We start from the raw sequence: 24,905 nt of genomic DNA on the forward strand, positions 1-24,905 counted from the left end.
TTTGGGCAAAATATGCTGAGCTGGATTCTGGTGAACCTGATAGGGTAGAACGGTTTCCGCGAAAAATATGAAATTGTCTAATGAACGCTAGAGGGCATAGATCAAGCCCAGAGAGCCAGGAAATTGTACGATGCGAGGTTTGCTGGGAATTTGAACTGTATAGTCATGGACGACGAAGACTACATAGAGACTTCGATTCAAGTCGAAAAATTTGAAAAATAAAACTATAGTCCGACAAGCTAATTGTAACTGCGGTAAGATTTCGGTACCCTCCATCACAACTGTTTCGATTGAAAGCGAAAAAAACATCAATAAATGTTTACAAAAAAGCGACTCCAACCCCATGATTCGAAGTCACAAGTCCTACTATCTGCTGGTAAGAATTGAAGAAGCTTGAGCATTGACGAAGGCATATCTTGGGGAGCATGTTTCGGCAACCGAAGCCATTCAAAAGATTGAAAAAGATTAGAAAAAAGCTTTAGTTCTGAATCTATTGAAGAACGTTCGCTTTCATACTGTCGGAGACAGTCTTTTGGGGAAAACTTAGGGCCGTCGTATAATGGTATCGCCAAGAAATTAAATGTCAGCCAAAGCACCGCCAGACGAATTCGTTTGCGGGAAAAATTTGGCTGTTTACGTGCCACCAAACCGGACACTGGACACTGAATCCGAGTCTAGCGGTCAGAAGAAGAGCCCGGAGGTTGTATAATGAAATTCTTACGATGAGATACGAAGGATGCATCTTCGTGGATGTTAAAGATGGATAATGAACATCTTGCTGGACAAAAGTTCTTTGAAGCTATTGGTCAAGTTTATGACACTAGAAAATTCAAATTCGACTAAAAAGTTTATGTAGCTGTGTAGAAAAAAAACTAATTTTCGTTTAAAACAAGATTATTGATTTAGAAAAGGGCCAAGCAGGAGTTTCTGAGCAAACCGTATATTGAAAATTACCATAGATTTATGAAATTTTGGGCTGATTTTGCAAGCTGTCACTGCAAATGACAAGTGCTTCAGTGGTATCAGAACAGCGGGGGAAATCAATCCATCCTACCGCTCTCAATTCCGAAATTTAGGCAAATTGTCGATCAGAAGTTGAAAAATAACCGCGGAAGAGTAACTCGGGGTGCGACAGAGATGACGAGATGGTGTAACAAAATGATCACTGAGTGTTTCCAAAATATGTTGGGCGGTATTCAAAATTTCATCAAAACTAAATCGGGATATTTTTTTGACACTTTTCCTTTCCTTTCCTTTGGTATACTTTTTATAAGCTGTAGACGTTACATTTTTAGGGTTAAGGTGTTCTGAAGCATCACATGCGTTATTTTTTTAAGTTATAGGTGTTACAAAGCGTTACAGGCGTTACTTTTCTGTAAGCTATAGATGTTACGAAGCGTTACAAGCGCTACTATTTCGTAAGTTATAGGTGTTACGAAGCGTTACGTTTCTGTAAGTTATAGGCGTTACGAAGCGTTACGTTTCTGTAAGTTATTGGCGTTACGAAGCGTTACGTTTCTGTAAGTTATTGGCGTTACGAAGCGATACATGTGTTATTTTTACGTACGTTCTAGGTGTTGTGAAGCGTTACTTTTTGGTAAGGTATAGGTGTTATGAAGTGTGACAAGGTTGAGATATAAGAGGCGTTATATGCTTTAGAATCGTTTATTTATACCCGGCTTTAACCTAATTATGGTCGTACCCGGTGAACGACCATTATATGCTTTACTTTTTGTAAATTATGAGCGTTTTATGCGTTACTGATTGTTAGTTACACTAAGGTCTTTTTAAGTGTTTTTTTACGCGGATTTCCGAAGTTACGCGAGTTTTTAAAGTTATCCGGTTTTCTTGTTTTGTCTTAGAAATGCTTTAAATGTCGAAACCTGGTATTTTCCCGATCTTTTTAAAATCAACTCTATGACACTTGTAAAATTTTCAAATATTGAAATTTTTTTTGAGATTGCACCAGGTCTGGAGGTTTCATGCATTTTTAAAACATTTGGCATAAAAAAAAATCTTCAATTTTGTAGTTGTTTTCTACGTTGATTTTCGAGTACGCGGTTTCGAATTCTCTAAGATCCAAAGACGTTTTTTTCTAATTTTTTTGAGATTACACCATATCTAAACGTTTCATAAGACATTTGATACAAAAACATTTTTTTGTTAGTTTTGCGGTTATTTTACGCGGATTTCCAAAGTATCGCGGTTTTTTTGCGCGGTGTTTTTTACGCGGTACATATCCAGTGTACAAGTGTAACGAAGCGTTATCTACGTTACTTTTTTGTAAATTATTAGCGTCACATGCGTTGCTGTTTGAAAGTTATACGCCTCTGACCAAAATGGGTAAAGTCGTGGTAAAATAAATTGTATAAACAAATAAAAATATAGGCGCTCCGATGTGTGACATGCGTTACATTTCTGTAAGTTGTAGGTGTTATGAAGCGTTACATGCGTTACGTCTTCGTAAGTTATAGGCTTTATGAAGCGTTATATGTGCTCAGTGGCGTACCGAGGAAATTTGGCCCCCGGGGAAAAATAAGAGATTTCCCGCCCCCATCGAAGATTTCGTGAACAAAAAAAACAAAGCTGAACTCTGTAAATTATAGGCGCTACTTATTTATAAGTAATAGGCGTTACTTTGTTGTAAGGTATATGTTTTATGAGGAGTTACTTTTTTGCAAATTATAGGCGTTATTTTTTGTAAAACATTGCAAGAATTACTTGTTTAAGATTGAGGTGTTATGAATCGTAATATGCGTTACTTTTTGCCTTTCTTATATAGAATGGTTATGCAATAACTTGAAAAACCGACTAGTAAAAATTGGTCCGAAGGGTAGGCAACTAAATAAATCGATTCCTGCTATCCTGGTTCTCGGTCTCCGGCTCCGGCGGAACCGGAAATAGTGGTCATATATTCCAAAATGGATCTTACTCACTTTTCTCAGCGATGGCCTGATCGATTTCCACGAACTTAGATTCAAATAAAAAGTCTCACGGTCCTCTACGGAATTTCTTATTTTCGGCTGACTACCGGTTCCGGAGTTATAGGGTAAAGTGTGTTAAACCGGAAGTGCATATAATAGGGAACCCACTTCGTTTTCTTAAGGATGACCTACGCGAGCAAAGCACTGTTTCATTCTGTATGTTATACTAGTTAATGCACAAACAATCTCTTGGTTTCTTTAAAAAAATCGAAGAGAAACATTTTGAATAGAATACAACAGTATTATCGCCCTTATTCTGAATAACGACGTATTGATTTTTCGATCGAATATGGTTCGATCGAATCATAGCTACCTTTGATTTTGTAAGCGTTATGGGGAATACAAATGAAATACGAACCAAAAAAACGATACGACGTTATTCAGAATAAGGGCGTATATATGAGAAAGGCACTATAGCACTTTGTAAACTATAAGCGTCACATGCGTTACTGTTTGTAAATTATAGGCATTTAACCAAAATGGTAAAAGTCGGGGTAGAATGAATTATATTTAAAAAAAAAATATAGGCGTTACGAAGTGTGCGTTACGTTTCTGTAAGTTGTAGGTGTTATGAAGCGTTACAAGCGTTACAAGCGTTACTTTTTCGTAAGTTATGGGCTTTATTAAGCGTTATTTGCATAACTTTTTTTGTAAATTTGATTGGTCCCAGACATTACTTTGTCATCCAGCGCTCAAAACTCTTACTACTGGAATATGGTGTAAAGTCGCTTACACAATAATATCGATATCTTCGTTAAAAATGGACGGATTTTTCCAATCTATGGCTTGTTGGATAGCTATTACCGTGCAAACTCTAAGTCTAAAATAATATTCTGTTTTCAAGGTTAATTGTGCCAGATATTGTCACAAAACTTCGTATAACTCAAAAAGTAAACATTCGATCTCAAAACCATTCAATAGCGTTCAGGGTGACGGGAATACCTTTCATTTGCGACTAGTTTGATCAAAATCGGTCCAGCCATCTCTGAGATCTCGACCTCTTAGTTGACAACACACATACACACACACACACACACACACACACACACACGGAGATTTGCTCAGTTCATCGAGCTGAATCGATTGGTATATAACACTCGGTGAGTTCTATACCTATTTTTTATATTTTTAATAAAGGTAAAACACTGGAAATATAAGAAACAATTATACTTACCTTTATACCTTATGATAAAAAAGAACCGGAATTTTCATTTTAAAATTCCCGCGCTTGTCCAATCGTTAAACTTTTATTCTCTCAACGTTGGCAACACTTTTATACACATTCTGTCACATTTTGACGCATATCGTACGATTAGTTTTTGTTTGGCGTCTATACAAAGAAGTTGAAAAATTTTCGTGTGGCGATTTTTATAATGGATGGTTTTGGCTCGCCTTCGCAACGCCATTCGGTCGATTGTTGTGCGGTTTCGACGTCATATTCATAGATCCACACCTCATCACCAGTTATGATGCATTCGATGAATGTGGGGTCGCTATCTGCGTTGGAAATCATCTCTTTGGCCACATCAACACGACGCTGTTTTTGAATGAAATTCAGCTGTTTTGGCACCAGCCGAGAAGCGACGCGTTTCAAACCCAAAACATCAGTTCAAATGTGTTCGGCTGATCCATAAGAGATGCCCAACAACACAGCAATCGCTCTAATCGGTACAGAACGATTTTGCAACACGATTTGCTTCGCCGATTCAATGTTTTCTTCTGTAACAGATGTTGTTGGGCGACCAGGGATCTCATCTTGATCCAAGCTTGTACGACCACCTTTGAAGCGTTGATACCACTCGTATGCCTGTGTTTTTCCTAGACACGATTCACCAAAGGCCTTTTCTAACGTTTTCAACGTTTCGTAACACTTAAATCCATTAGCAACACAAAATTTGATGCACGCATGTTGTTCTAAATTTTCATCCATCATAAAAATCGCCACACGAAAATTTTTCAACTTCTTTGTATAGACGCCAAACAAAAACTAATCGTACGATATGCGTCAAAATTTGACAGAATGTGTATAAAAGTGTTGCCAACGTTGAGAGAATAAAAGTTTACCGATTGGATAAGCGCGGGAATTATAAAACTGAAAATTCCGGTTCTTTTTTTTATATCGTTTATTTACCCCCGGTTTATTTTTCCGGTTCTTTTCTGATCATAAGGTAGGGTAACGGCTCCCTATTTCATCTGAGCTCCTATTTCCATCTCATCCCTTCACCTCATTACTTTGAACATGAATAATATTTTAAAACCTACCTGAACCAAACTGTGAAATGTTTTAAAATGATTATAAAAGCTATTGTCACACTTTCCTATTGAAAGAAATGCTTTTAAGTTCTTCGGTTATCGTTTTTTTCATTTCAAATAAACTCACTTTTCAATTTAGGACACATTTTCGTCTCAAGATTTACAGTTCGTCATGAAGGGGCTGGGGTCCACTAGGAGATTGATAGTACCTATTAGCTCTCTCCGGACAGTACCAGCCTAGATGCCGTGTGGAATTCGGCGGAAAAAAATGAACCAAAAATAGATCCACTGGGTTCCTGCTTCCATGTCGTAAAAGGCGACAATTGCAGGAGTTTCTTTTTCTTTTCAGTTATCAGATATTTTCAATGTTTCACTTCTGATTACTCTATTTTACTGAATTATCCCTTCATTCAACCTATCTATTTCCGTCTAGCTTCGGAGAAAAGTTTTATTTGGAATGTTTTTTTCTTCCATGTCGTTGATTGTCTTTCAGGATTATAAATTGAATGATAAAAATCAACTATTGCACAAATCCGTTGATATTACAAAGTTAATAACAGAGATAACATATATCGGTATATTGAATTCATAGTAAAAAAACACTTGATAATTACATTTCAAACAATAAATTAATATTTTTCTTGGCAGCCGGCTGCCCAGATCAACCAATGTAACCAATTAATAATTTTAGTAAATAATTAAAATAATAAAGCGGAAATAATACAGAATCAAGACGCGCGTGAAATCTGTTGACCTTTATTTGGTGATTTAAAATGATTTTATAAGAACTGTTTAGAATGTATTATTTGGATGATTGTAGTCTGTTGATGCTAAAGATGAGGGGTTTTTTTGCCTGTTGGAGAGCAAATTTGACAGAAACTAACTCCACCGGGCTTTTCCCTGCTCCAAATAAACAAATAAACAATGCAATAAATTAACTATTTTGTCTAAATCCTATTCACTCGTTTATTTTGTATCACGTAATTTCATTTATAAAAAATAGGGAAGTTTTTATTCTTTACGCGATAGTATTGCAAAATTTTTCTTCAGTTTCCTCAAATAAGAGCTGTGAATCAAGACTTTCCGGGACTTTAATATAGGATATTGTTGAAACGTTCACTCGGGAAGTCAGTGAGTTTAGTGGTGCATCCGAGCATCTTGAAACCGGAACATACTGAGTCGCGTGCGAATAATACCAATACTGAAAATTTTACTAACAAATATCCTTCTCCCGTGACACTTGTGGAGTGCGCAGTAGTATATACGGCCTCTAGTAACAACAAGTGTTGGACTAACATCCCTTCCCATTCCTTAGACGATCTACGTTCGGGCATGGCCGGCGCCGGTACTGATCAATGAATTCAATACCAGAAGATGTACATTGAAGGATGATTTACCAGTCCCAGGTCGGATCATCTAGATACTCTCTGTACAATTTCAGTTAATCCGATCAGTAACGGAGTAGCAACCAGGGGTGGTCGCTCAAGCTCAAGCTCAAGATTTTCAGTTCGTCATGTTTCTGATTATCTACTAATCGATTCGTCTCAAAACATGATCACTTTTTCGCACAATTACACTACCATTGAATGCTGGATGACTTCATAATTAGTAATGTTCACTTGCTACTTGTTTAATTAACGATTTAATACTTCAAAAACTACCCGACAAACAATAAAAGTCTTTAAAAATATGAGATGAAAGTTTTTCACTTAGTTCACTTGATTGCGCTTTGTTTTCATCTCATTTGATTTCGCAAAGTTGCCAAGTTATCTCATAATGTTACAAAACAAAAATTATTTTTCTTCTTCAAAATCTCATCAAAAAGTATGTTTTTTTGGTATCCGTGACATTAGTTTAATTATATTATTGATATTAATATTTCAATAAATCTGTTTTGGCTTCGAGTATTACCAGAAAGAGCGTGTTAAATACTAATGAAATAACCATTGTGGCAAATCTAGTAGCACTGGTTTCATTCCGCTATACGTCAACATAACGCTGTGAAGTGTGTGTGTTTCATCGGCTGTGCACAGAGATGCCAGATATTTTCATAGAAAATATATATTACGTTGCATAGAAAGTCTATATCTGGTCTATCTGTTTTCACTAATAAAATGATGTTAAATCTGTTTTCACTAATAAAATCTGTTAACATCATTTTATTAGTGAAAACAGATAGACCAGATATAGACTTTCTATGCAACGTAATACACATTCTATGAAAATATCTGGCTTCAAATAGTTCAAATTGGTTCCAAATTTTAATATAAATGTTTGTCAGTGTTCATAATCAATTATCTACATAAAAGATTTCCACTTTAACATGTGATTTGTCCGTTGATTAATAAACTTTTAAAAAATCACCGCAATCAAATACTAATAGATACTCAGAGAGAAAAGTCTAATTTTTTACTTCTTTCTTTCTATGAACCTGTACAAATCTGTATTAAATTTAGGAAATCTTTACAAAATCGGTACTTTGATTTAAACCAGTATGCGAACGCAAAAATCTATACAATACATATAAATCTGTATAAATGGCATCTCTGGCTCTACACTTTGTTTGAAGGGCTAATGAATAAATAGTAACAATCACAGTTTTGTTTTTATTTAAAGTTCACCAATTTAACTTTTCAGTAAAATTTTAAATTTAAAGCGGAAGGTAACGGAAACGAATGAAAAATTTTTAAACGTTGAAATGATTTCAAACTGGTTCTAAAAATATCGTATATTGTCTCATAGTTGGTATTAGGCCGTTTTTAAGAAGAATTCTGACATTTTGAACCTGAGAGTGTAATAGTGGAATATTTTGTTTTGATTGCTAATTTATAGGATGAATAAAGGATCAACGATAGGATGGAATAAATCTGATAAATCTACGAATTTGCTTCAAATTGGATCGGATATCTTCATCCCTACATGAATATCGTTACTAGTAGAAACTACGCCAACTATCACCGGATCAAAATCACGTTTCCCCCGCTTTCCACTCCGTTGCTACGGTTTGTTATCCCGAACGGCAACTCTCGACAATAAAACTCGGTACAATACACTACTGATGCCGTTTTCGAATTCTGTTGCTGTGAGACGTAGTAGTACACCGAAGTGGAGCTTATAAAAGTCCTGCAATAAGCGAGCATCTCTGCGTATGTACGTACCTGAAGCTGTTCGGGACCAGAACTCGTTATGCCTGTGGGACATTCGTTAGCCGAATGCTGTTGAGCGGCGGAGGTATGCCATGATGTGTTGAACCAATTTGTTGAAAAAATAAATACGACAAAGGACAGATGATTGCAAACAATAAACAAGAAGAAAAAATAAGTTATGTATAGTCTCGTTTCGAGGCACAATTTCTACTACCCGAAGGATCCTTTTCTGATTGCTCTGTCGAATGCATGAATGGAGGAGTGGAGTTGATAGCACCCTTCCCGAGTCTACAAACAGTGACTGCAAATAGAAACCTTTCATTTTCACCTAGCAACCTGTTCGTGGGTTTTTTTTCTCCTGCTCCAATCTTTGAAAACAAAGATTTTTTTTCATCGCGTGGATTTTCTGTGGAGTTGGAGTCCATCATCGCCGGTCGGTCGCTAGCAATAAAACAACATCAACTACCTTTGCTCTGTTGCCACCCAATCGATCCATTCAATTTGACTCCGGTACGTGACGGAACAGCGTCTCAATTCTTCCGACCACTCAATTGCTTTGCCGTGTACACGAGAGTAGGTTCATTAGAAAACTAGTACTTCTAATTGCACCGGTAGTTTGCTTTGGATCAGTAAGTGGGAAATTCCACCAGTCACGAACCGAACCAGGGTTTTTGCTGGGTACCGGACAGAAAAAAACCGGACTCAACCCGCAGTGCTAGTTCAATAGTCGGTCGGTCCGGTGCTTAGAGCGGAAGTGCGGTTGGAAGTCGTAAATTGAAATTTCACTGACTTCCCTGGGAAACTACCGTACCGGGTCAGTACAGGTCCCGTGCTGTTAATTACACACGTGTGGTTACACATCGCTAGCAGGATACACTCCCCCCTCCTTTTTGTTTTTTTTTCTATTTTTTTGCTAACTTCAAGCCTGTGGTGGAACGATCCACTGCATCCATACGAGTAAAGGAGGGCTGTATGTTTTTTTTCTCTGCGGAATGAGTATCCCTTTCTATCGCTTTTGTATGTTGCAAAACCAAAGCACCCACTTCACTCAACTTGATAACTTTGAATGAACTCATCCGTGCATCGGCTCAGTCCGGGGAATGGATGTCGAATTATTAATGCCCCCTGCCCTACCCTCCGATTGAACCAGATTAGAACTTCCCGATTATCGTATCAATTATCGTGCATCGGCGCTTTGTATGTGTCGTGCCGCACCTAATCGCACCACCAGCTCATAAATACATAAATACTTCTCGCGTTTCGCTTAATCGGTGTCCTGTCGTAATTGGCTCAATTTACTGACCTAATTGGTGCCATGATACCCCATAGTCAGCCAGCCAGCCGTGTGCTGTGTGCTTTCAGTTTTTGGCTGTTCCATAAATCACCGAATAACATTCGGCTAATGTTCTAACAAATATAACAGTTCCTGGTGGCTGGGCGCAACAGATTGGAACTGGGTTTCCAGTTTCCAATTGTTTCTATTTACCAAGCAATAATTGGGTTCGGCTGGGATTCGCTTTCGCTGGTTGTGGTCCGACATTCATCAAAGATTGCAATTCTATTAACTGTGCTATTAGCCGTCTCACTAATTGCATTTCTTGATCATTATAATGGGAAAATTTGGTTAAGCTTGAATTCTCCCGGCATGATAAAAAAATTAGTTTTAATAAAATGCTAGTAATTGAATGTCAAATATCAAGTCGAAGGGCATCGCGCAATTTGGCCAAATTGAATTACGAATTGAAATTGAAAGCGAATGACAAAGTTATGTCAGCATGAAAGGTTTTCATACTTTCATTTCATAGCAATAGAGTTTGTGTTGGACAGACGAACGTTAAAAAATTTTTCCTAAAAACTAAAATCTAAGAGAGACTAGCTTGACGAGTAATGACTACTATTCACAATTTATTTACACAGAAAAAAATGTGAATTTTACCAGTGACATAAATCTACAAACGATATACAATTTATTACTACTTGATTTTTCAAATGACGCAATAAAGACTGTCCCAGAAAGTATGGACGCAACCAAAAACCGCTGCCATTTCGCAATGGTTCAGAATGTGTCAATTTTTATGGCTGCGTCCTGTTGTTTACACTCTTCTCTAACCACTTGTGCAGTTGTTTATTCGTTTTCATTAGTAGAATGGTATACTACCAAAAATGTCACTTTCGTCCCAAAAGACATGAATTCACCAAATTGCCCACAACTTCGACCAATTGAGGAATTTTGGGCATTAACGAAGGCACATTTTATGAAACATGTCTCGGCAGCCGAAACCATTCAACAGTTTGAAAAAGGTTGGAAAAAAGTGTCAAAACTTGTCGCCAAGAAGTCTGTACGGAATTTAATGAGGAACGTTCGCAAGAAGGTGCGCCAGCTAGTCTACAATGGCTAAGTAGCAAATGTTGAGAATAATATTCTGTTGTTGTAATCTAATATTATCAGTATATCGAATAATATTTGAATATCTAATACTTGTGAATTATTTACAGCGAAATCAAAGTGCGTCCATACTTTCTGGGACCATCTTTATTCCACTCGCACAGAATTTTACACTCTCCGAATGTAATTTGCACTCGGCTACCAATTACCGCTGTATGGATTTATATGTATAAATTCTGTATAAAATGTTCAAAACGACGTATGTAACAATGAGAGATTCTCTTTGTTTACTTTCTCTTTTGATTATTACGGCACTCTTAGTAATCCTTCTCTCCAATCATTTACCGATAATAATAACTAAAGCTATCATCTTTTAATCTGCTCTGGAGAAATTACCGAAAAAAGTAGGAATATTTCGCAATAATCGAAAGAGAAAGTACACAAAGAGAATCTCTCATTGTTACATACGTCGTTTTGAACATTTTATACAGAATTATTCAACAAGCAGATATGTGCTTCTGTGGTTCAGTCGATTAAACGATGTGCTTTGTGATCTAATGTTTCTCGGTTCAAGTCCCATTGTTGCTTGCTATTGATCTTTTATTCTTTATTTCATTCGAGCTCAAGCCATGTAGTTTTCAAATTACACAATGTTCTTGAATAAGAATTTGTGTGAAATACGACGCTCCATTTATGTGCGACTTGTAAGATGTAAAATCACAAGATTTTTTCGAACTGTGTATTTTCAGTTGGTTTGACGTTAAGTCGCCATAACTAAGTTCAGTTTTGCAATGATTAAGTGGAAACATATATTGAAGAATCCAAATGAATGAGAAACTCTTCTCGCTTCTCATGCAAACTGTGCATACGCGTTTACCGTTTCCGCCACCATGTGCTGACACCTTTCTATAATAGCATTTGAGTTGGTAAAGCGCTTTACGTCGAACCATCTAAAAATCAATAAATCGTTAAAAAGAATTACGGTTTGATTTTCCGTAACAATCTGCTTCTGGCAGGAAAAGGGCAGACTAACAAAACAGCCTTCATAGGGTCTGTCGTTGACGACTGGCACAGTAGAGAAGGCAACAACCGATTATAAATATACTCTCCTATTCAGTGCTTGAGCAGAAAATAGGTATCGAGCAAAAATGCTAATGTTTGTTGTCTGATGAGCAGAGAAAATGGTTGGATATAAAGGTACCGGTTGTGAGGCGGCTAGGATTTAGATCATTTGGTCGATGTACGCTTTACCAACTCAGATGCTATTATAGAAAAGTGTCTAAGAAGTGTATCGAAAATAAGCTATCCACAAATTTTTCTTTCAAATTATGATAAAAAACGATATTTCATTCAAACTAAAAATTGATCCTTTATTGTACGAGGTCAAACTTGAGTATAATGAAAACCGGATGAAATTTAAGTTATTCCTTCACGAATTTTCAAACTTTTGATCGAACGCTCTTCATTAAGTTCCAGACAAGTGTTGCATCACATTTTTTGGGCGCTCGAGCCCAAATTTTTTTGAACTCCTGCATGTTCCCAGCTGCCTTACCAGTCTTCTTGAAGACCCTCTTCACGATTGCCCAGTAACGTTCGATGGGTCGAAGCTGAGGGCAATTTGGTGGATTGATATTTTTCTCAACGAAATTTATACCCTTTTCCTCAAGGCAATTGAGAGTGGTTTTGGCGTAGTGAGCTGACGCTAAATCCGGCCAAAACAGTGGAGGTGTATTATGCTTCTTATTTAAAGGCAGCAATCTCTTCTCGAGACACTCAGATCGATAGATTTCTGCATTTATAGTTCCGGTAGTGAAAAAAATGGTTGACTTCAAACCACAGGAACATATTGCTTGCCATACCAGTACCTTTCGACCGAATTTCTCTACTTGAATCGACCTGTCCGCATCGCTTACATCCTCCCCATCGACGACAGTAAAGTATTGTGGACCTGGAAGGGTTTTTGTGTCCTCCTTTACATAAGTCTCATCGTCCATTGAAACTAATTCATGGTTTTTTCTTCCGTACCAGCACGTACCGATGCGTACCGATTTTGCATCATTTTGTATGACAGTTTGAACGTTTTGATTCGTCGCTCTATAATTTCGGATGAAATTGCTCAGTATCTTTCCAGACACTGAGAGTGCTTTAATTTGAATCATGATTTGTGAAAATCGGTTTAACCGTTGCTGAGAAGTCGAAGTGAGTTCCGTTTTTGGAGCTTTTCTTCACTATTACCGGTGCGGTCGAAAGCGGAAACCGGGGACTAGCAGTCCCAAAGTAGAATTATATATCCTCAAACTAACAAGGTCTGTCAACTAGATAAATTTACCAGTAAGTTTTATGAACATTTGCTCCCCGTTTCGCCATCACTTTTGAAAAAATACTCTTGAAATTGAAAATTATTCACTCGAATCTGGATCGACTTCTCGGGGACTTTTTAAGAAATTTCAAAACCTTTCATTTGTACCTTAGTTTGTAAAAATCGGCACAATTGCCTTGTAATTCCGGAACCGGAAGTCAGATAAAGATACAATTCAATAGAAATCTATGGGACCATAAGACCTTGCATATGAATCTAAGTTTGTGAAAATCGGTCACGCCATCTCTGAGAAAATCGAGTGACATTATTTGTCACATACACACACACCTGTCGAACTCAAATTGAAGACCTCAGCTTTTCAAATGCTGTTTACTTCTTACTTCTGACTGATGAATTGGCGAAAGCTGGTGCAACGAATGATTTCGTTGGTCCTGAACCAGCTTTACCACTTTCAATTAGTTGGATAAAGCACAAGATTCCTTCTTGGGCTGCAGCTCTGACTGGACATTGCAAATTCAATTATCACAGGGCTACTATTCAGCGTTCTAGGTATTATTCGTGTGAATGTGATTACGGTACTTCATATCATCTAATATATAATTGTCCCGCATTGACGCATCCGGGTTTTTGGTTCTCCATACATGGTTGAGTCTGTGTATGCGGAGCTAAAATTAAAGGATATTCTATCTATCGATATTCTCACCCAATGTTGTAAGGAGCTATAGTCAGAGGGGTGTCGAACTTATTTCTATATGTGTTGTGCTGTTTTTTCACCTCACTGACTTCACAATTCCCTTCCCACCAGAAAAATGATGAGAAGCCACGGCAAGACACAAATCTCAAAATAACGTGCCACTTGAGCCAATTAGTTCTGTTTTTTGATTCCTGAAGCATAAACATAAAATAACCCCTAAATAACAAAACCATCCTTCATTTCGAAATCCTGTTAATATTTTTGTAACTAACCGCGGAAAGGTAAGCGCGAAGAAATGAAAGCAGAACAGCGTAATTTCGGAAATCCGCGTAAAAAATCTGATTAGCTTCGGAATTCCGAGTAAGTTCAGAAATCTGCGTAGCTTTGGAAATCTGCTTGAAAAACCGCACAACCGAGTAACTTCGGAAATCCGAGTCGAAATAAAAAAGGCGTAACTCCCGCGTAAAAAAAAGTAAATTAAAAAATCCGCGTAATAAAATGCCTCGAAACTTCGAAAATCCGCATAAAAAGTCGCGTAAGATCGTAAATCCGCGTCAAAACGCATCATTTTGTAAATCCGTGTAAAAAACAGAATAACTTTGAAATTCGTGTAAAAAACCGCGTAGGTTCGGAAATCCGCGTAACTTCGCTAATCCTTCGTAAGCTTAGAATTCTGCGTAACTCTGAAAATCGGTGTTAAAGAAACCGCGTAACCTTCGGAAATGCTCGTAAAAAATGCCTCAAAACTTTGGAAATCCGCATAAAAAATCGCCTAAGATCGAAAATCCGTGTAAAAAACTGAATTACTTTGAAAATCTGTGTTGAAGAAACCGCGCAACTTCGCAAAACCGCGTAACTTTCGGAAATCCTCGTAAAAAATGCCTCGAAACTTTGGAAATCCGCATAAAAAATCGCGTTACTTAGGAAATCCATGTGAAAAAGCCTTGTGACTTCGGAAATCCGCATAAAAAGTCGCGTTACTTCGGAAATCCATGTGAAAAAGCCTTGTGTCTTCGGAAATCCGCATAAAAAGTCGCCTAAGATCGGAAATCCGTGTAAAAAACTGAATTACTTTGAATATCTGTGTTGAAGAAACCGCGCAACTTCGCAAATCCGCGTAGGAAAACCGCGTAACTTTCGGAAATCCTCGTAAAAAATGCCTCGAAACTTTGGAAATCCGCCTAAAAAATCGCCTAAGATCGGAAATCCGTGTAAAAAACGCATCATCCGCGTCAAAAACTGAACAGCTTTGAAAATCTGTGTTGCAGAAACCACGCAACTTCGAAAATCCGCGTAGAAAAACCGCGTAACTTCGGGAATCAGCGTAAAAATCTGTTTATCTTCGAGATTCCTCGTGAAAAATTGCCTCGAAACTTTGGAAATCCGCTTAAAAAATCGCTTAAGTTCAGAAATCCGCGTACAAAAATGCATAAATGCATAAATTCGGAAATACGCGTTAAAAAAAGGAGTAATTTCGAAAACCCTCATAAGTTGAGAATTTGCAATAAAAAAACCGGGTAACTTCGAAAATCCACGTGAAAAAACCTCGTAATTTCGGGAATCCGTATAAAACGTCGCCAAAGATCGGAAATCCGCGTAGAAAACTGAATAACTTCTGTGTTAAAAAACCGCGCAACTTAGGAAAACCGCGTAGAAAAACTGCATAACTTTGGAAATCCGCGTAAAAATCTGTTTATCTTCGAAATTCCTTGTAAAAAATACCTCGAAACTTCGGAAATTGCTCGTAAAAAAATACCTTAAAAATCGCGTAAGTTCAGAAATCCGCGTACAAAAATGCATAAATTCGAAAATCCGCGTTAAAAAGAAAACAGAGTAATTTCGGAAACCCTCATAAGTTGAGAATTTGCAATAAAAAAAACGTGCAACTTCGAAAATACATGTGAAAAAGCCTCGTAACTTCGGAAATCCGCATAAAAAGTCGCGTAAGATCGGAAACCCGCGTCAAAAATTGAATAACTTTGAAAATCTGTGTTCAAAAAACCGCGCAACTTAGGAAATCCGCGTAGAAAAACTGCGTAACTTCGGAAATCCGCGTAAAAATCTGATTACCTTCGGAAATCCCATTAAAAAAATGCCTCGAAATTACGGAAATCCGCGTACTAAAATGCATAAATTCGGAAATACGCGTTAAAAAAAAGAGTAATTTCGGAGATCCGAGTTAAAATTAAAAAAGGTTAACTTCCGCGTGAAAAACAGCGTAACTTCGGAAATCCAAAATGCCTCGAAACTTCAGAAATCCGCATAAAAAGTAGCGTAAGCTAAGAATTCTGCGTAACTTTGAGAATCTGTGTTAAAAAAAACGCGCAATTTTGCAAATCCGCGTAAAAAAATAAAACCTAAAATCAAAAATCCGTGTTATTACGAAAATTCGCGTAAAAAAACCTCGTAACATCGGAAATCCGTGAAAAAAAACACGTAGCTTCGGAGCTCCGCGTAAAAAAGAACTGCGTAACTTCGTGAATTCGTGTAAAAACGAATGCCAAAACACTGCTTATTTTCGGAAATCCGCGTAAAAAACAGCACAACTTCAAAAATCCGCGTAAAAAAACGTAAATTAGTGAAGCCGCATAAAAACTTCGTATATGCTTAACTTCAAAAACTCGCGTAAAAAACGCGTAACTTCGGAAATTCGCGTCAAAAACGCATCAATTCGGAAATCCGTGTAGAAAAAACTGAATAACTTAGAAATCCGCGCAAAAAATCGCGTAAGTTCGGAAATCCTCAGAATTCTTCGTAATTTTGAAAATCGAAGCTTCGAAAATCCACACAAAAGTTCGCGTAAGATAGGAAATCTGCGTCAAAAACAGAATAACTTTGAATTCCGCGTAAGCTCAGAATTCTGCGTAGCTTCGAAAATCTGTGTTAAAAAATCCGCACAACATAGGAAATCCGCATAGAAAAACCACGTAACGTCGGAAATTCTCGTAAAAATGCCTCGAAACTTCTTAAATCCGCATAAAACATCGCGCAAGTTCGGAAATCCGCGTTAAAAAACAGGAAACTCTCATACGTTGAGAATTTGCAATAAAAAACCGCGTAACTTTGAAAATCCGCGTAAAAAATAATTATTAACTTCGGAAATCTGCGTAAAACACGTAAATTCGAAGCTCCGCGTAAAAAAGAACTGCGTAATTTCGTAAATTCGCGTAAAATACGCGTAAAAACACGTAAATTCAGAGATCCGCATAAAAAACTGCTTAATTTCGGGAATCCGCGTAAAAAAAACTCGTTACTTCGGAAATCCGCGTAAAAAAGAAAGCCTAAAAACTGATTATTTTTGGAAATCCGCGTAAAAAACGCGTAACTTCGGAAATCCGCGTAAAACTGCTTATCTTTGAAAATCTGCGTAAAAAACGCGTAACTTCGGAAATCCACGTAAAAAGAGCTGCGTTACTGAAGAAATTCACGTAAAAAACCGCGCAACTTCGGACATTCTCATAAAAAACTGATTAATTTCGGAAATTCGCGTAAAAAACTCGTTACTTCCTAAAAGAACTGCATAACTTTGAAAATCCGTGTAAAAGACGCCTGAAATCGGAAATCTGCGCAAAAAAAAAAACTGCGGAACTATACATTCGAGGAAAAACTTTAAGAAAAATGGCTGCCTATAATAAACTTGACTATTCGACGTTTCGGCCTTTTTCAAACTTGCTAAAACTGAGATTGTACTACTGTATATACTACTCCTTAGATTTTTTGTCCAATCGTCCTATAATCTGGAGATGGAACAAACTGAATGAATGTTTGAAAATAGTATTCTACGAAGTAATTTAAGAAAGAACTACACATATCATGCATACAAATTACTAGGTGTGCTGTTTCACGGTCAAAATTGGTCCACGTAATTTCAACTTGCAACTAGTCTCCAGCAAGCAAATGAAATCTATATCGGTGCTAGGGAAGAACTACGTTTCAGAAAATATCCTGATTCCTGATACTTTTAGAGAAGAATTGACCGACTACACTTTTTTATATTTTCTAGATTTGCTTTAATAAAAATACTTCAGTTACTCAGCATCAAGCCGAAAGCGACACAAAATAAATAACCATTCGGTTCTGATTGCTGGTTGAAACTAAATCCACGTTTCAAGAACGACTTTTCTGTAAGACGTGAGTGGCAGAGCTTCCGATACGACCATAATCCTATAATTTAAAACACGAATACAAGGGATTACAAGATAAAATAAGCCAGGACAGCATGCGGCGGAGAACTCATCAACGGATTTTTCCCGTTTTCTGTTCAAACGATGGATCCTTCGCAGAAGGACAAACGAGCTCAATCGATAATGGCGGTTCTGCCAGTCCGGCATCCGAGTCCGAAGAAGTGCATTGTACTGACGAACCAAAAGCAACCAAAAAAAAAACGAGTATTCCATTGCTGCTGGTTCCACGAATCGTGTCAAAAACGGAACGGCTTCCGCTCCGGGGATTCTAATTAGTTACGAAATTCGATTCCTGCTTTTATGACTATGGCCGACTACGTTTTGGGTTTCCCACCTTCAATAGAGTTCCGGCTGGTTCCGGCAGGTCGGAAAGACAAAATAGAAATAGTGAAACGACGAACATTTTGCGGCACGGAACTGCATTTTCCACGCGGCTGGTCGCATTCGGGCCGATCCGGTAAATTTGCACACTAATTCCCGCACGGCAGGCAAATGTTGAACCAGTTCCAGTTTCGCCAAGGGTTAGTCAATCAGCCCGGGCGAGTCCCGATGCTTAGATCAGAGAAGTGGATTTTGGCAGCAGCCAGAGAAAAAATTGAAAATAGTTCGAATCGGCGAGAAACAATTCAAGCGGACACACAATTGCATAACATGTTGGACCGAACTGCAAATGGAATAATAAATTGCCGAGTACCGAATCGATAAATCCCTTTTGGTTCCTGCTGGAAACAAATTACCGGCTGATTGTGTCAAGTTCGGTCCCCTTGCTGTTCTCCGCCCTCACTCGGCGCTTCTCGTCAACGCTCGTGAAAAGTAATCGGATTCCGAGTTTTTTTTCAGTTTTTGTTTTACTAGTTTTGCACAGTGTGGATACCGAAGCTGCCCTACCTACCCGAGTCGGGTTTTAGTTTAGTGTAATGAAACTAAGTTTGTTATTACTCGTTCGTGGGACTGATTAAACGATTGCACAAAAAAGTTGAACTGATTGGATAATTAAGCTAATGAACGAGAACTTTACAACATCAATCAATTCGTTTAGTGATGATGAGTTTCCAACATTTTTTTTCGTTTATTCAATCATCTAATAGATATCAGCAAATAAAAGTGAACTTCGGAAGGGAAGAAAATCGATACGGACGAGCATTTTTTTTAAAAAGAAACCTGTTAACGCAGAAAACCGTCGAGAAACAGAAAACTGCTCAAGTGAAGGTGACACAAAGCGTCCTTTAGCAACGCACCGATTTGTCATCACATGGCAAATGCCAATCGACAACCGATGGGAAAACGTCACTGGCAAAGCCACGTTTTTACGAAGATAATTTTTTTTCCAATCGAACGTTGAAGTGACCAGTCGCGTTAAAAGTTGCTGAACTAAGAAGTAGTTAGAGTTGCTGATTATAGAGTGAAATACTTACCGATATATTAACTTTATACTTACCCGTTTACGTACCTGTAAGATTACCTGATAAAAAGTTATTTGAATTATTGAAAATGTGTATATATTAGTTTGCAGAAAGCAGTTTCGATAGGACGCGCTGAAAAAGTATTGTCGCGACTAGAAAACCGAAATTGTAAGTTTGCATGATGTAATGGAAAAGTGAATTAACTAATTGTAAATCTCTTTCAGTTGAAGCGTTAAATAAACAACTATCAAAACGGTTTGTGCGCCTTTCTGTTTGCTTCCAACAGTTTCGACAAAACCAGTGGAAATGGTATTAAACCAAGTATAATGCAAAATTCTAACAAAAACTTTAGCTTTTGCACAATGAATTTGTCCGTTTTTTAAAAGAAATCGTTAAAAACATTAACAAATTTAAAAGTTTTGACAGCTCTTGCTGTAAGTATCATCCAACCGAGGTACAGCTTGAAACATTACCCGCTTGTGAGGAATTTTGGCAACCGGCAGAAGCTTGACTGCATTCCGGCTGCTGTAAAAATTGCCCAGGCGAAATTTCGTAATTCTCTCGCCGAAAAGACATGATACACCAAGTTCACATAAAATCGGATGATCAACACGCTTAACGATTTTTGTGGCGGAACTGCCAATCTGATAAAGAGCCAGACGTGTACGCAATGCAAGTAATGACTTTCGGGTCGACTTGCTCTCCGTCATGTGCGCAGACGGTAAAGAATTTCAACGCACAAAAATACCCATTAACAAACCCTGAGTTACTATTTGCGACTGAGAAGCAGCATTATGTTGATGATTATTTAGATAGTTTTCATAACTTTAATAAGACTGCAGAAATGGTTTCAAATGTAATTGTAGGTTCATATTATGATCGTTTGATGAATAGAATACTACTCAGAATACTAAACGAGATCCCCGAAGCAGCGATGCCAGATCGTGCGCACTGAATTTCCGTACCCCACCCTGTGTCGAAGTAGTGCCAGAGGAGAAAAAATCTGTATAAATCCGTATAACTTATTTTACATCTATTATATCTTTTTTATATCAATTGTTGCGTAATTTACGCAAGGGCGTTTTTTTGGGTTTTGAACAAATTTTTATTTAATACGAAAAAATTGCAGGGTTGTGTACGATACACGACCGATCATGATGACATTAAAATTCAATTTTTGAACTTTCCCATTAACAGATTTAAATTTGAAAAATAGGTAAATAATTGGGAAACATTCAGTTAAGGCATTTTCCCAAATTTGCACAAAAAAGTAACAAAGGTTTTTTTTTATCTACTATTTATTATTTCTAGGATTTGGTGTCAATTTTTCTTTTATTTGTTTCCTGGATTTAATTAGATATTTTGGCAGTTTTCGTTGTCAAGGCACAACATTTTATTAACAGTATTATTTTGGGCTAATATATCATCGTCCATTGCTCATTTTTATGAAAAAGAAGTATCTATGATGATCTTTATAACACTCGAAATTTGAGTTTCCCGTATACGCACGACCTCATCGACAAATCAATTCATTTTCAAGTTACAATATTCAAGTAATGCTTTCGAATCAAGTTAAATGTGGCAAATCCATCAACAAATCACCGAGATACCTATGCTTTAAATTAGGTACAACAAATCTATCGCCGATAGATTTAAATTGGCCTGCTACATTACTGGAGAATCGACAGCTGATCGGTATTCAAGCGAACACGCTATGCAGCAGACGGAAAATGACATCCATACACCGCGTAAAAGTGACTATCCAGCGAACGAATGGATATAACTCTGTTCTGTCACCCATTCACTAGACAAGCTACATGTTTCGTTCGCAGGCAGCCAGTGACCAAAGTGACTAAAGAATGACATCATTATGGCATGCTGTGATTGGCTCGTGAAAACATAGGTCAATTCAAACGAATTTTTCAATAGTACGCTACTGAAATACCGAAACGTACGTTACCATTCATGTTTAAGTTAAATGTTTTTCGTATCGATAGGTTCTTAAATTATATCAATCTAGAAACAAATGACTGAGCTATTTTCGTTCAAAATTATGACATGTACTACAAACTTTGGATGCACTCTGGAAGTTCAAGCGTTAATTAGTTCTACTGAGTTCAACTTGCGCATGTTTTCAATTTGTCGGTCGGAATCGGCCCGACTGTCCAACCGATTGATGACGCTCCTCTATCAATATGTTATGGAAAAACAGACTTCCTTAAAAATCTGTATGAAATCAGTACTTTTTGCAAACTTTCAGTGAATTTTACCAATGTACTTGAAAATAAGTAGAATACGAAAAAATCCGTATATCTGGTAACCCTGCCCCGAAGTGCACTGAACAACCATCGTAACATCTTGTTTGAAACTATGCGGTGATCAGTGTTGGGAAAAAATCGAAAATTTCGAAAATGGTGACTGAAATTTTTCGCAAGTGATTTTCAGACAAAATAACAACATAATCGATCAGAAAACTCACTGATGAAAAGCTCATGACCATGAACTGAGCAAGGTTCTTCTCACCGATGATAATGCTTATAAGTGAATAATTTGTTGCTAATTAGTTTATATGAAGCTATCCAAATGGGCTTGAAAACAAATCGAGCCCCAGTGGATAATTTGTTGCCTAATAGTTGCTAATTAGTTACAGTAATTTAGAACTTGTTGCTCAATTTTTTTAGTACTTCTCTAAGTTCATGTGAATTGACGAAAATCCCCTTCCAAATATGCGTACTTCGCTAAGTTCATATGAAGTTGACGAAACATCTCTCCTATACAAGCTTGAAAGCAAATCGAAATCTAGTGGTTAGTTTGTTGCTAATTAGTGACAGAATGTTGAATTTATATCTCAGTTTTTTTTGCACTTTGCTAAGTTCATATGAAGTTAATAAAAACAAATCGAAACCCAGTGGATAATTTATTACCAGTTAGTTACGATAATTTTTAATTTGTTGCTCTTATTTTAAATTATGTTGAGTACTTCGCTAAGTTCATATGACTTTAACGAAGCACCTCATCCAAATCAGCTTGCAAACAAATCGAGCCCCAGTAGATAATTTGTTATCTAACAGTTGCTTATTAGTTACAGTAGTTTCAAATTTGTTGCTTATATTTTTTAATTGTTTTTAGTGCTGCACTATGTTCATATAAAGTTAACGGAGCACCCCTCCCAAATAAACTTGAAAGTCAATCGAAACCCAATGGATAGTTAGTTGCTAATTAGTTACGGTAATATTGAATTTGCTGCTTAATTTTTATAAAATTTATTCGAGCTCTTCGCTTATGAACTTAACGAAGTACTGGAAAGAAACATTGAGCAAAAAAATCAAAACCACCGTAACTAATTAGTAACTAATAAGCAACTAACTATACACTGGGTTTCAATTAGTTTTTAAGCTTATTCAGAAGCGGTGCTTAGTAAACTTCATATGAACTTAGGGAAGTACTCGAAAAATGAAAAAAATAGAAACAAATTCCAAAATCCCGTAACTCATTAGCAACAAAATATTCACTGGGTTTCGATTTGTTTTCATGCTTTTTTAGGAGGGGTGCTTCGATAGCTCGTTATAAACTTAGCAAAGTATTCGAAAAAAATGAGCAGTAAAATCAGAACTACCTCAACTAATTAGCAAAACTTTTTACTGGGTTTCGATTTGTTTTCTAGTTTTTTTTTAGAATGGATACCTCATTAATTTACTAACAACTTTGTTCATAACTTCATATGAACATAGCGAAGTACCACAAAAAAAAAAAATTAGCCCTAAATTCAATTGAAAAATTGCAACAAGTTATTTACTGGGTTTTGAATTGTTTTCAAGCTTAGCCTGAACCTAGCGAAGTACTCAAAAAAGTAAAAAAAAAAAGAAATTTAGAAATAAATTCCAATTTACCGTAACTAATTAGCAACTAATTAGAAATCACCTATCTACTGGGTTTCGATTTGTTTATTTTTTTCAAGCTTATTCAGGAAGGGTGCTTCGTTAATGTCATATGAACTTAGCGAAGTACTCAACATAATTTAGAAAAAGAGCAAGAAATTCAAAATTACCGTAACTTAGCAAATTAGCAACTTATCAGCAACAAACTATCCATCGGGTTTCGAATTGTTTTCATTAACTTCATATATACTAAAAAAAGCTGAGATATAAATTCAAAATTCTACCCACTAGATTTCTATTTGCTTTCAAGCTTATGCAGGAGAGATACTTTGTCAACTTTATATGGACTTAGAGAAGTACTCAAAAAAAGGAAAAATTTGAGCAACAAATTCGTAATTACCGTAACTATTTAGCAACTTATTCGTAACAAACTATCCACTGGGTTTCGATGTGTTTTCAAGCTTATTTAGGAAGGGTGCTTCGTGAATGTCATATGAACTTAGGGAAGTACTCAACGTAATTTAGAAAAAGAGCAACAAATTCAAAATTACCGTAACTAATTAGCAACTTATTGGCAACAAACTATCCACCGGGTTTTGATTTGTTTTCATTAACTTCATATGAACTCAGCGAAATACTCATAAAAACTGAGATATAAATTCAAAATTTTGTAACTAATTAGCAACAAACTAGCCACTGGATTTCGATTTGCTTTTAAGCTTATATAGGAGAGATGCTTCGTCAACTTCATATGAACTAGGCGAAGTACTCAAAAAGATTTTAAAAAATTGAGCAACAAATTGAAAATCACCGTAACTAATTAGCAACTTATTTGCAACAAGCTATTCACTGGGTTTCGACTTGTTTTCAAGTTTATTCAGGAAGGATGATTCGTTAATGTCATATGAACTTAGAGAAGTACTCAAAAAAAAAGTTGAGCAGCAAATTCAAAATTACCGAAACTAATTAGCAACTAATTAACAGCAAAATATTCACCTATTTGCGTTATTATCGGCGAGAGTAGCCTCGATAAGTTCATGTTCATGAAAAGTTATGCAAATGATTGTTTTTGCAAACGCGGTCCTCACTAAAACTAATGTGATCTCACATAACAAAAATCACTTGCGAAAAGTTTACCAGCGAGCATTCTCTTCGATGACATTTAAGAAAAAATTTCGCACGTTAAATTTATTTTATATGATTCTCCAACAGAAGATGTTTGGGAAATGAATTTTCCTTGCCTTAACATTTCAATCTTTTACATGATGAATAAATTCACCTATGAACAGAAACCGATCATTTTTGAAAATGTTCAGTGCGCGTAAAATGGTTTAAATGAAAAAAAAATACTAAATTTTCAAGCTCTTACAATTTATTTTTCTGTTGATTAGTGGATCAATAGAGAGATGTATTCGAAATTTATTCAGCAATGCCGTGGTGGTGGATTAATATCATCAATAAAAATCAGTAAAGAACATTTACATACATGCTGTGATTAATGATAGCTATAATGACAGTAAAAATAAAATTCCAATAACAAAGCATGTTATGCAGCTGATAGAAAACATTACGCAATTTAGCCTAAATGTCATACGCAGAAGTAACATATGCGCAGGATATCGCTACGCCTCAAACGCATCGCCCGCAATGTGTTCGA

General features: G+C 36.8%; 1 protein-coding gene across 5 annotated transcripts in view; it reads left to right on the top strand.

The window, feature by feature from the left end:
• LOC131426045 (glutamate receptor ionotropic, kainate 2) overlaps nucleotides 1–24,905 on the top strand; it is a 318,947-nt gene that overhangs the window by 1,414 nt on the left and 292,628 nt on the right. The gene's annotated exons all lie outside the window — the stretch shown is intronic.

This window comes from Malaya genurostris, chromosome 1 (assembly GCF_030247185.1).
Source record: "Malaya genurostris strain Urasoe2022 chromosome 1, Malgen_1.1, whole genome shotgun sequence".
NCBI lineage: Eukaryota > Metazoa > Arthropoda > Insecta > Diptera > Culicidae > Malaya > Malaya genurostris.